We start from the raw sequence: 14002 nt of genomic DNA, 5'->3' as shown, positions 1-14002 counted from the left end.
TTTATAATCAACCTACACATTTTCTGAAGAGATCAACGACCGACAACGCACTAACATATAAAACTTTGTTCTCAGGTTGACCTCTCTCTTGGATGACAGATAATTGAAAAATAAAACAAATCTCAAACTTCTTTAACAAAACGTTGTTGCAAAATTCCAATTAATTGCAATCGAACGAAAAATGAAACAATTTTTGCAACCGTTTTGTCTTGTTATGTATGTACATTTGATTGACCTTTTTGGTTTATCAGAAGGAATATGTTAGAAGCTGTTTCAATAAAAATAGCAACAAAACTGTTGGGAAAATTCGATCTTGAAAAGTCAGATTGGGCTAAGAGAGGCAATATTCGACCGGATAATTCCAATTTTCATCAACCCCTCAACGAATTTTCTCACCCTGTGATGCTAGAATCCCTGTGCTAGCTAAAATCAATTCAAAATCCTCACCTGTTTTTGGCAGCAAATCGTCCGACGCTAATCGGCTATGTTCCTTTGTGTAATTGTACGCTTTAGAACAAGAATAGTTTTCAATTTCATTGTTTTCAAGCTTTTGACATATGTAGACATATCAATTATCGATTTGCAACACTTTAGTAGGTTTGGAATCTTTCTGCACAATGAACTTCCTTAAATTTTTATGAAAAATTAGGGTCTAATCAACCAAATTGTTATTTCTAAGCCTAAGATGAAAAATTTGACTTAACTCGTTATTTAAAGTGAAAAAGAACTGAAACTTGTTAGCAATTGTTAGACAGTCACCCAGTGTACGTCAAATTTTCAGAAACACGGGAGACATCAAAAACAAAAGTTTACTCCAGAGAGTTTTAAGTATTTGGAATTTTTCTTGAGGAACACCTTCTGATTTACAAATCAGTTTTATCTAGCAATCTGGTCGCTAATTTTTTTAGGTGGGTCCAGGTACTTTTTAACTGACTGAAAGCTGTATTTTACATTAAACATCCACAAGTTTTTTTTTGTTTTTCAGTCCCAAAAAAGCACCAAGGTTTTTTTTCCTGGGCCATTGCGACTTTCAGCAGCCACGTCAGTTGACAAAGTAACTTTTGTAAAAGTTTTCAATTTAGAATGCGCGTCTATCAGGGTATGGAAAATACCGAGACTCTGTGGATCCCAATGGTTTGTTTTTCAAGATTTAATGAAAAAAACTGCAAAAAAAGTCGAACTGATTTTGTCGGTTTAAAAAATTTGTTTTTTTTTCGAAAACTGACACGTTTATTTTGAAAGGGTCTCTTTTCTTTCATTTGCCGAACAAGGCCTTCCTTCCTATTTTTAGTGACATAACTTTTACTTATTTGGACCTAATTTGCGTTCCAATTGTTGCAAATGAGAAAAAGTGTAATCATTGCATTACTAATTAACTTTAACGGTTGCTAAAAAACTAAATTTAATTGCTTATTAGCTAATTTTATAACGTGTGTTGCGGAGTTATTCTTTCAAAAACCAACAAGGAGGCTCACTAATGTGTGTTTGACATGATGTTCCGAACCGAGCTCATCTACATTCTTGCCTTAATTGTCAACCAAACGAAGAGATAATCAAAATAGATGTTTGAGCTTAAAAAAATTGTTACAAACCCAATTTATTAATTGAAATACATAGTACCACGTCTCAGTACAGCACTCAGTGAATCTGCGAATAAAAAAGACCCCGAGAAAAAAGCAAACAATACGAGCAGAAATGAAAACTTAACGGCAAAAACACAATATCTAACGTTAAAGCACCTAGTAAACAACGTCAAAATACAATCAGCTAAAATTTTAAATGCATAAATTTTTTTATCTTAACTTTAACGCAGATGGGATTTTTCCTAATGAGACTAAGTTATGTGAAAAGCAGAAATAATGAGGCGAAATTCAAAAAGCAATCAACATTTTTTAAACCAAACAATTTAAAACGTGTTATAGATCATTAGCTTTTGACAAAATAATTCTTGATAATTCTACTGAAAAATCTTTACGTTACTGATAGGACCTACCTGTTATTGCTCAGACTAGACCACAGAAATGGGCTAATGATGCAGAAAATTTCAAGAAGTTACAAACAATTTGCGAAAACACAAACTATTGAAGACATTAAAATCAGAACCTATTAGCTGAATATTTTTTTCCAATTGTTATATATACTTATTCAGCTAAGAATACAATAAATGACTAAATTGGCTCCTTTGGCCTTATTTTAAAGTAATTGGGCTCTGCTATTACGCGAATGTACCAAAAGAAAAGAAAAAGAAACACAAAAATAGAGCACTCACAAAAACAATTACGAAAACGCGTAAAGTCCATCAAACAAAATATCAGTTACGACATAATGTCAAAAGAAATATTAACCAATGAAAAAGAAGTAATTGGATGAGACCTCTCCGTGACGAGAAAAGTTTACAAGTTGACGAAAACAACAACAACAAAAACTGAAAGAATGAAAGAAAAAATTTGAAAACGAATAATCTCATAAAATTTATCACTGTTCGCTCTGAACTGACTGCATTGAGTAATATCATTCATTCAGTACTCAATTAGAAGCCTAAGGAATCTCTCAGCATTTCACAACTGTATAAAGAATTAAAACGAAAATCAGAAACGGCAGATTCAAAAGATGAGAAAAAAGTGTCGAAGCCATTAAAAAACGAGCTTTTCAGTAAAGACGTTTCCATTTTCAATTAATTTCTTAACATCAAGGAGGTTTTTTTTCCTTAAACAATTAGACATCAAAAGTCAAATAAAATGAACAAATATTTTACACCCAAGAGATTTTGGAGAAAACCCGTAGTATCAACGCCATTAAACTTAATAGCTTTCAACGAAGCCAATAAATACGCTAAGTAATACCTCGATAGGAAAACATTGCTGTTTGTCATCAATAAGACATCAGAATAAATTTTATGACTATCAAAACAAAAACAAATACAGGCAAAAAACAAAAGTGAAGGTGAAAAGTGCGGGAAGAATGTGTCGAAGCCATTTAATCCATACGCTTTTCTCTGAAATCTTTTTCCATTGCTCATTTAATGTCTTCTCTATGCCAATGGGAACTATCAATATTAGAATAATGTGATAGGATTTCAAAAGGAACCAATATTATGAAAAAATTCCTAAAACTAAAAAAATATATATGAATAGTGGTCGGATCGAATTCGTAAAATATTTTCGTGTTCAGATTTATTCGAATCAAAATAAAAGAATGAAGCTGGTGGGCATTTATTTTTCGGAAACGGACGCTATATTTACTTTGAAACAAAAATGTAAAGTGAGGAGTCGGGCCACGAACGCTTTGAATGTCCTGAATTTTGTTGGAAACATTGCAAATGCGGCCGAAAGGACTTTTACTGCTAAATTCACGGCAGCTGATACGAATAGTCCCAGCGAGGCTGGTTGTACAAGTGTAAGAAAATAGAAGCCGAAAGCATTTTGTTAAGAACAAAAATCGGGAAGAGTGTGATTCAAAAGCCGCTTCATTCTCATAACTAAAACCGAACTTTCTGCTCTGATGGTGCGCATTATGAATTCGACGGTTTTGACGACTTTGACTATTTGACAACAAGAGACAAGTGGAGCGTTTTGATAAAATTTTAAGCAACGGAACATTAAATTTGATGGTTAATTGTTTCCCACCCGGAAGCTATTGAAAAAATCCTTGGAGCACCTAAAGAACTTTTTCCCAATCGTAACGAAGGAAATAATGAAGAAAATGTTAAAGATGTCCTCATTGCAAAATTGTTGGATGAGAAATGAATGTATAAAAAAAACAATTCAGAACCACCAGAGAGATTCACAAAACTCTCAGACAATTCGTAAAAACAAATATCAGAAGCTTAACAGTGACATTCTAATTGACCCTATAGAACAAAATTTACGCAATAAATTCAACAAACAGGCATTATTATCCACAACGTTAGATCTCAAATACGCGCATAGTTGAATACAACTAGACCGTGAAATGGCCAGTCATTGCAACTTTACTATAGTGAGTGGAGAATGAGCTGTCCCATATAGGTTCATGGCTTTCATGGAATAAATGAATTGCCAGCAATTGTGCAGAAATTAAGCATAATACCTTAATGGGTCTAAAAACCCTTACTTTTTCTACGATGGCATCATAATTGTTAGAGGTTCACAACAAAACACTTTATGGTTAGTCTGAAAATGTCTTTAATCGTTCGATGAAGACAATCATCGAATAAATTAAGCAGAATGTCCATTCGCAAAAACAGAAACTTTATGGTTAGGTTATACATTCAAGCAAACAAGATTTCAACCAATAAAATCAAAAACGTCAGCCATTAAGACACTAGTTTCACCAAAAAAAAGTTTTGGAATGTAAAATCTTTTCGTGGATCATTTTACTTTTGAAATATTGTCCTTAATCTATCACAATTTTTTCCACCTACTACAATCATTTCAAAAAATCCAATGAAACATTTCGGCTTACGCACATGAGCTACGTTTTCAACAAATATAAGAAAATAAAAATGCCAGTATATAAGCTGGTGCTGGTTTCGTTTAAGCATTGGAACAACAAACGCTCAAACGTTAAGTAATGGTTAAGTGACTCTGCTTGAAGTCACTGAGAACTTCTGGCGCTTATCGAGAACCGCGAAACGGTTCGAGATATTAAGTTAGAATTTCGAAATGACTTCTGCATAGTCACTTAACCATGCTTAAAACATGAAACGCGCACGTTTAAAAATGACGAAAGTCAACGAAATTCAACTTCTGGCTAAGTTGTGACTTCTGGCATTTTGACTTCTGGCACTGCAGACTTTCGGCATTTGAAAAAGTGCACGTGAGTGTTTTATGAAACTATGACATTAGTGTTGTGATTTCTTTACTCAAGAAACTATAGTGTTATTGAAGTTCTAATAGGGAGGTGGGGTAATTTGGACATTGAACTTTTGAGTTGATTTTGTTTTTCATTTACAGCCTTTACAAGTCATATAGCATTATTACTCATTAAGGAATATCGGTCAATCGAATCATGTGATAGTAGATAGACAAGTCGGATAGATAGGTTTTCAAGTTTTAATTTTAACTTATAAGGGGTTCTTGTTGTAAAATAGGGCTGGTAGTTTATATTTTCCGTCAACGTTATCAAAAAGCAGAAGTTAAAGACAAAAATGTCGAGGAATTCGCCGTTGCCATTCGCTCTAATTGCAGCTAATTATTTTTATTTCGATCAATGTAGCCACAATTGACACTGCAAATCACCACTAAATACTGAACATTCCACTCAAACATCGATCACTCCAAAAAATTTGGATTGCCTTTAGCCTCAACTGCCGTACAAATGGTTTAATATTACAGCTGATAAACAGTCTTTCGTGGTATATTCAATTCATATATAGTGCTATATATAAAAGTCGAGATCCTCAGCAGCTGTTCCACGTAGCATCAAGGCAAAGAAGCACATCATAAGGGCTCGGCAAATCTATCTGTATTTGTTAGCAGGTATTTTGTCTGAGCCGATTTTCGGCTTAGATCGGTCACTAATATGTTTTCAAAACAATAAAACATTAAGCCTAAAAAAACGAAAATTATGTTTTACTGACTTTTTGTGGGTTTTGCACGCATATTAGAATAGATAAGAATTAAACGGTTAAGACATATGACGTAATAAAATTTTTTCGCTTTCATTTCTCGCTGGTTTATTTCTCGCTGCTATATATAAATAGCGCTTTGCTCATTTACGCGGTAACATACTCCAGCCCGGAAGAAAATGTTGGGAGGATCGGTACAAATTTAACGAGTGGGCGGATGAGTGATCCGGACGACGTGGGTACGACGGCGCAGCGGGCGACGCTGTCGGAGCCGTACCGAAGTTCTTCAGAACAGTTGGATAGTAACCCCTAGGGTTGCTTTCTTCAACGATACAAATTAAATAGCCGACCTTGAAGTGCTGCTTGAGAGGCATCTGCCATTTAGATCTAAGGTTCAGCGCAGGTACATACTCCTTAAGCCAACGTGCCCAAATTGCATTGGCGCAGGACTGTGCACGGGCGTACCGCTTACGATGATTGAACTCGTCGACGCCAACGATGAACGGAGTTCCGGTTGCTTGGTTACCCAGTAGAAGGTGGTTAGGTGTTGATGCGCCTAGGTCGGACGAGTCAGCGCTTACGGGTGTTAACGGACGTGCGCTTAGCGCGTGTTCAAGGAGACAAAAAGTAGTGTTCAACACCTCATCTGTGAAGCGGCGTTTACCGAGGATGGTGTACAAAACCCTCTTAAAACTACGGACCAACCTCTCCCAGATGCCACCTTGGTGCCGCGCACTGGGTGGATTGAACCTCCACTTAATGCCCTTATGTGCAAATTCGGCGGCAATGTTAATCGTATTCCATATTTCGATACATTTACGGAGCTCTTTCTCCGCCTCGATAAAGTTCTTACCATTATCTGACCAAATCAAAGCGGGCGTACCCCGACGGGAGACGAACCACTCCACTCCCATTACACAGGAACTAGTGTCCATGGACGGAACGACTTCAAAATGGACAGCACGAGTAGTCCTACAAGTGAAGAGAAATACCCACCTCTTCTCGGTAGTCCGACGAACAGTGACGTAGAATGGGCCGAAGTAATCAACCCCGATGTTGGTAGAGAGAGGAGACTGGTATGCGAGTCTTTCCTTTGGGAGGTCTGCCATGATATTTTGAATGGTTGCTGCATGGAACTTTCTACAAAAGACGCTGTTTGATTTGATGAAACGCAGTGTGGAACGTAAATTAAGGATGGCATGACATTCTTGTACCTTTGACAGTAAGTAATCGATGCCCTGATGATGGTTCTTCAGATGAGCATGCCACAGGAAGAGTTTAACAAAAATACAAAGCGCATCCAGCACGATAGGATGCTTAGTGTCAAAGTCAATTTCCACTAGTCATTTGAGTTGACCAGAAGAACGGATGAGGCCATGAGGCCCAATAAACGGAGTAAACTGGGCAATGTTGCTACTCCTTTCAACGGTTTTGTTGTCAAGCAGATCGTTTTTTTTTCCAGTACTAAGTGGTTCTCCTTGAACCAAGTACTGAAGATGAAGCTCGGTTTTGTCAACCTTAACAGGGTCCACTATGCTGCCGTCCACGGTACGGTAATTTTCATGAGATGGTAAAAGACGGAGCATATATGCGGTGACACGAAATAGTTTTTGATAAGAACTGAACTTATCAAACGGGATTCGACTAGTGCTATGTTCTTAAGGGGCTTGGTTACAGATGCGGCTAAAGATGAGATGGAGCCATCATCTTGTCCCTTGGTTACAAAGCCGAACTTGATGTTATCAACGACGCCACCATTTGGTACGAAAGGGAATTCCTTAATTCTCAAGAAGTCAGGACCCCTCACCCAGTTAATGGATTACAAAACTTCAGCGGAAATAGCACGCCAGCCAGCTTCTGCGGAGTTTTCACAAGTGGCGACGTGGTTCCCTTGGTCAAGGCTGTTGTTCTCTAGGATTTCACTAACACGATTTGCAAGGAAGATAGGGTGTTTGTTTGTTGAGTTTATCCACTGCAAAACGATGGTACTATCTCTTCACATAAATATTTGATCGACGGTAACCGTTTATGCTCGACAGATCTCCCTTTTTCAGCGAGGAGAGCAGCTTGTAATTCCAACTTAGAAACTGTCATTACCTCCATTGGTATAACGCGGGCCTTGTCCAGGACAAGCGCCAGCTCTGTTATAGTCTCCCAGATGTGTAAGTTACTTGAGACCTAAGAAAGATTAGTGCACTGAATTAGTCTTGGGAGCTATCACCAAACAAGTGGAGTTAAAGGTTCTGGAACTGTACTGAAAAGTAAATTCTTGGTATAGTGATCTTAGCTAACTGCGGCAGTTTGACACACCTTTCAAGAAATCTCTCATTTGTGTCTTTAGGTAACTCGTCATCACAACTTTGTACATTGACACGCCAAATGTCTTTCAAGATTAACCAAGCGCCAACAGTTAACGGTGCGACAAGAACAATTGGCTCGTAGACCTTTGACATAAGACTTAAGACCAAGCGCTTTGTTAAACTTTTTGTGATGATGCTGTTAGTACCCCTGCTCTCAACCAGAGTATCGTTGTTGTGATCTCAATTAAGCTCAAGCACGTGCATTGAATCCTCTTTGGAGTAAACGATGACTTTCGCTTCGGTGGATTAAGCAGACCCATAAATTCGGTCAGCCAGATCTGGTACATTGCTTACAGACTTAGTAAGCTTGACCCCATCTGATGGAGAAGATGTACCAATTCCTTCGACCTAGTGAGGGCGCTTTCACGGGATTCCACTGAGTCTAAGTAATCATCCATGTAGAAGTTCTCAAGAACAGCTTTTGCAGATTCTGGGTACTCCTTAGCATTATTATTTATCGTGCGCTGAAGTGCGTAGTTTTCGCAGACGGTCAAATCTTTTGCCCCAAAGATGTGGCGCGTATACTGGTGTACCACAATATTTGATGTGGGGTCCTCCAGCCACAAAAAGCGCAATGATGGCTGATCACATGGTAACACTCCAACTTGGAGGAACATTATCTCGATGTCGGAGGATACGGCAAACGGATGTTGTCTGAACCGTAGGAGTACATAGATTAAGTTTTGTAGTAGGTCAGGCCCAGTGAGTAACGACTTATTAAGTGATGCGCCATGGAATTTAGCTGCTCCGTGTATTACCCCACAAACCTTGCGTGGTTTGTTCGGATTAACAACAGGATGGTGTGGTAGGTGGCAATCTTGTTCTGAGCGGCTTTCCACCTTATGAACATCTTGACCTTTAATACGTAGCCCTTGTCTAAGTCCTCTTTGATGGTATTCGAATACTTTTCCCTTAACAGCTGGTCTTTCAAAAGCCGCTTTTTCAATAATTTCAATTGAATCAGCGCTGAGCAGTAATTGTTGGGCAGTTCGATGTTATCTTCAGCCCATAGCATACCGAAATGGTACCTTTTTCTATTATGCACTGAGGTGTTTTCAAGAATATCAAGCGCAAGCGGATCCGCGGCGGATCGTGGGTCTACTTGCTTCAGTGCGCCATACAACTCCATGCCGTACCAAGATTTTACCTGACTAGCGAGTTCAAAATCCTGCTCCATATTTGCTTTAAAACAAAGCGAGACTAAACTTAAAGAAGACAGTTGAGGGCCGCTTAGAACCCAACCTATAGGAGAGCGAACAGCGAAAGGGGAGCACTTCTCGTCGGCAGCGAAGTACTCTAACGGGCGGATGGCATGATACACATCCTGTCTAATTATCATCTTGATGTTTCCGTAGCAATATGTAACTGGGTCTAGATCTGATAGGTGATGGTGTGTTTCCCGAAGTGCTTTATTGTTGATCACGTCGGCGCCTACGTTCAAATCTTCCTTCACGTAAGTACTGACTTTAAATGGTTCAAATGTGTGGGTGTCGCGTGGTGTTACAGTCAGTACAACTAGTTTAGTGTCTACAACATCCGCGGTATTTACACCCTTGACTGTTAGTTTCAATGCTAATCAGTGCAAACCAAGTCTATTTGCAAGATCATTAGACAGACAAGAGTAAATGCGAGTGGTATCGAACAAAACTAAAGCCGTGGTATCTTTACCAGAAAAGCTCGCCAGCTGTGGTTCAGTCACCTGAAGGAGGCCTTTCAAATTACTCAAAGATGATAAAGTAGTGGTCTTACTCAATGATTGGACACTAGAAGTTTTACTTTGACTAGCGCCAGCGTTAGAATTACTGTAATTGTTCTTTGAAGGGGATTTTTATGGATAAACTATCTCAGCTCCATAGAGAAGTGTATTGTGGGAGCTGTTGCATCAGTCCTTCCTGCATTTCCTAGTATTTGAGCATTGCCTGAACATATGCTTTTCACTCCAACATGAGTAGCACAGTTTTAATTCCGCCACTACCTTTACTCGCTGAGTGGAAGACTCTTCTTTAAATACCCAACACTCCCAGATGCAGTGGTTACCTTGACACACAACGAAGCGAAGGGTTGGAGGCAATGCCGATGTTGAGGCTGGTCTCTGAGTGCTCTTAGTTTGCGTATAAGCAGCAAAAGTTCTTGGGGCAACTTTGGTCTTGACTACTGAGTTGGAGTTATCCTCAGTTCTTGACTTTGTTGAAGTTTGTTTTATTAAGTCATGTGCCTCGGCCATTTCCTTCAACAAATCGTTGAAATCAAGGAATGTTGGCTTAACCCAATGTTTCCTCACTGTGAAGAGTGATCAAGACTCTTTCAGATTGGTCGGCAACTTTCGCACAGCCGTGTTAAGAAGTGAGGCGCTCTTAAGGTCTGTGTCATATGAAAGTGATTTAAAGACCCCAACAAGACTTGAAAATGATTCAGAATAGCTTATGATGTTATCAATATTGTGCAAATTTAGTGGTGGGAAAAATACTGAGTTTGTCTAAGTGTGCACTGACTATTGGTTGGGGTTTGCCAAAATTAACTTCAAGTGTCTTAAGTGCATCCCTATGCATTACATCACAGTATGCGTGCTCAGCGATGGTTTCAGCTTTTCCAGTTACAAAAATTTTTAAGTATGTTAACTTAACATCACCAGTTAATGATTGAGAGTCTATGTCGCTTTTAAATTGTCCTAACCAAAACTTGCAGGAGAGGCCAAAAACTTGTAAGAATCATCCAAAAATCTGTAAGACCTAATCAAATTGAAACTCTTTTGATGCTGTAAATTTATTTCCTAACCGGCATTTCTAGGCCTCAAAACCCATTTCCTATCCTATAAAACAAGTAAATCCGATTTAGTTGGTCACCGATTACCCACCCCATACAATTTTTTTGTTGAAGGAACACCGATTTCAAAAACCTTTTTCAGTATTTAGAATTAGCCGAATTGCAGTGTATTTTGGTATTCTCGGCATAAGATGGTCTTATACACCATCAAGCAAAGCAAAAAAAAGTTTCATAAAATTGAACAATTTTTTTTTTAAAAATGGCAAAAAATTCGATCCGATCATTCTACCATTTATACAGTAGTTAGATTGATTAAACGTTGTAAAGAAACAAGTTTGGTAAAGCATTTTAAACTTCACAAAAAATCATGTAAGTGATTTCATTCGCAAATAAGAGCTCATTCTTGGTAAATTTTTTCTGAACAACCAGACAGAATTTCATTAATTTTCGGAATTTGAGCAAAGCTTTCACCAATAATGTCTTAGAGAAACTTATGGTTTTCATACTTGCTGCAAGTTCACTGCATCACGGCATAAAAACTTTGCCTCAAGCGTTACAAGACCATTATAAAAATGGAATTATGCATTATCGGGTCTGAGTTTCAATCCTAACGCTGTAAAAGCGTTAGGATCCATCAAAAACATAAAACCGCTCATCCAATTCAGATAGTAAATTAAAATAAGTACTAGAAACAACAGCTATTCATCTTCAACAACTCCTGAAAAACATTTCATCTGACGCACATTTTTTGAAGGTCGTTTTGAGACGTTTTAACTTCTAGGGATGCCCAATTGGAAGAAGTTTGAGAATCTTTCTTGCAGATTGAAGATCAACGCTGTAACAACATAAGCGGTTAGATTCAAAATAACTGGCAATCTGGAAAAAATCTTGCTTTTGGGTATCAGGCTGAGTGTCCGTTGAACCAAACGATGGCTATATATGTGCATATATTTATATATATATATATATATGTGTGTGTGTGTGTGTGTGTGTGTGTGTGTGTCTGTGTGTGTATAAGTTTTTCAAAGCTTTAAAATATTGGTAATAAATCAAAAGCTTGTCATACCTTCATGTCAAGATGGCATGATACACATACTGTCTAAGTATCATCTGGATATTTCCATAGCAATATGTAACTGGGTCTAGATCTGCAAGGTGAAGGTGTGTTTCCCGAAGCGCTTTATTGTTGATCCCGTCGGCGCCTACGTTCAAATTTTCCTTCACGTAAGGACTGACTTTAAATGGTTCAAATGTGTGGGTGTCGCGTGGTGTTTTAGTCAGTACAACTAGATTAGTGTCTACAACATCCGCGGTATTTACACCCTTGACTGTTACTTTCAATGCTGATCAGTGCAAACCAAGTCTATTTGCAAGATCATTAGACAGACAAGAGTTAATGCGAGTGGTATCGAACAAAACTAAAGCCGTGGTATCTTTACCAGAAAAGCTCGCCAGCTGTAGTTCAGTCACCTGAAGGAGGCCTTTCAAATTACTCACAGATGATAAAGTAGTGGTCTTACTCAATGATTGGACACTAGAAGGTTTACTTTGACTTGCGCCAGCATTAGAATTGCTGTAATTGTTGATTGAAGGGGATTTTGATGGATAAACTCTCTCAGCTCCACGGAGAAGTGTTTTGTGGGAGCTGTTGCATCCGTCCTTTCTGCATTTCCTAGAATTTGGGCACTGCCTGAACATATGCTTTTCACTCCAACATGGGTAGCACAGTTTTAATTCCGCCACTACCTTTACTCGCTGAGTGGAAGACTTTTCTTTAAATACCCAACACTCCCAGATGCAGTGGTTACCTTGACACACAACGAAGCGAGGGGTTGGAGGCAATGCCGATGTTGAGGCTGGTCTCTGAGTGCTCTTAGTTTGCGTATAAGCAGCAAAAGTTCTTGGGGCAACTTTGGTCTTGACTACTGAGTTGGAGTTATCCTCAGTTCTTGACTTTGTTGAAGTTTGTTTTATTCAGTCATGTGCCTCGGCCATCTCCTTCAACAAATCGTTGAAATCAAGGAGTGTTGGCTTAACCCAATGTTTCCTCACTGTGAAGAGTGATCAAGACTCTTTCAGATTGGTCGGCAACTTTTGCACAGCCGTGTTAAGAAGTGAGGCCTTCTTAAGGTCTGTGTCATATGAAAGTGATTTAAAGACGCCAACAATACTTGAAAATGATGCAGAATAGTTTATGATGTTATCAGTATTGTGCAATTTTAGAGGTGGGAAAAAAGCTGAGTTTGTCTAAGTGTGCATTGACTATTGGCTGCGGTTGGCCAAACTTAAATTCAAGTGTCTTAAGTGCATCCTTAAGCATTACATCACAGTATGCGAGCTCAGCGATGGTTCCAGCTTTTCCAGTTACAAGAATTTTTAAGTATGTTAACTTAAGATCATCATTTAAGGATTGTGAGTCTATGTCGCTTTTAAATTGTCCGAACCAAAACTTGCAGGAGAGGCCAAAAACTTGTAAGAATCATCCAAAAATCTGTAAGACCTAATCAAATTGAAATTCTTTTGATGCTGTAAATTTATTTCCTAGCCGGCATTGCTGGGCCTCAAAACCCATTTCCTATCCTATATAACAAGTAAATCCGAGTTAGTTGGTCACCGATTACCCACCCCATACAATTTTTTTTTGAAGGAACACCGATTTCAAAAATTTTTGGTCAGTATTTAGATTTAGCCGAATTTCAATGTGTATTTTGGTATTCTCGGCATAAGAATGTCTTATACACCATCAAAAGAAGCAAAAAAAAGTTTCATAAAATTGAACAAATTTTCTGAAAAAAAATGGCAAAAAAATCGATCCGATAATTCTGCCATTTATACAGTAGTTAGATTGATTAAACGCTGTAAAAAAAGAAGTTTGGTAAAGCATTTTAAACTTCACAAAAAATCATGTAAGTGATTTTTTTGCGCAAATAAGAGCTCATTCTTGGTAAATTTTTTCTGAACAACCAGACAGAATTTCATTAATTTTCGGAGTTTGAGCAAAGCTCTCACCAATAATGTCTTAGAGAAACTTATGGTTTTCATACTTGCTGCAAGTTCACTGCATCACGGCAAAAAAACTTTGCCTCAAGCGTAACAAGACCATTATAAAAAAGGGATTTATGCATTATCGGGTCCGAGTTTCAATCCTAACGCTGCGAAAGCGCTAGGATCCATCAAAAACATAAAATCGCTCATTCATTTCAGATAGTAAATTAAAATACGTACTAGAAACAACAGCTATTCATCTTCAACAACTCCTGAAAAACATTTCATCTGACGCACATTTTTTGAAGGTCGTTTTGAGACGTTTTAACTTCTAGGGATGCCCGAT

This window comes from Convolutriloba macropyga, chromosome 4, assembly GCF_964194025.1.
Source record: "Convolutriloba macropyga chromosome 4, txConMacr16.3, whole genome shotgun sequence".
NCBI lineage: Eukaryota > Metazoa > Xenacoelomorpha > Acoela > Convolutidae > Convolutriloba > Convolutriloba macropyga.
This window is presented reverse-complemented; position numbering follows the sequence as displayed.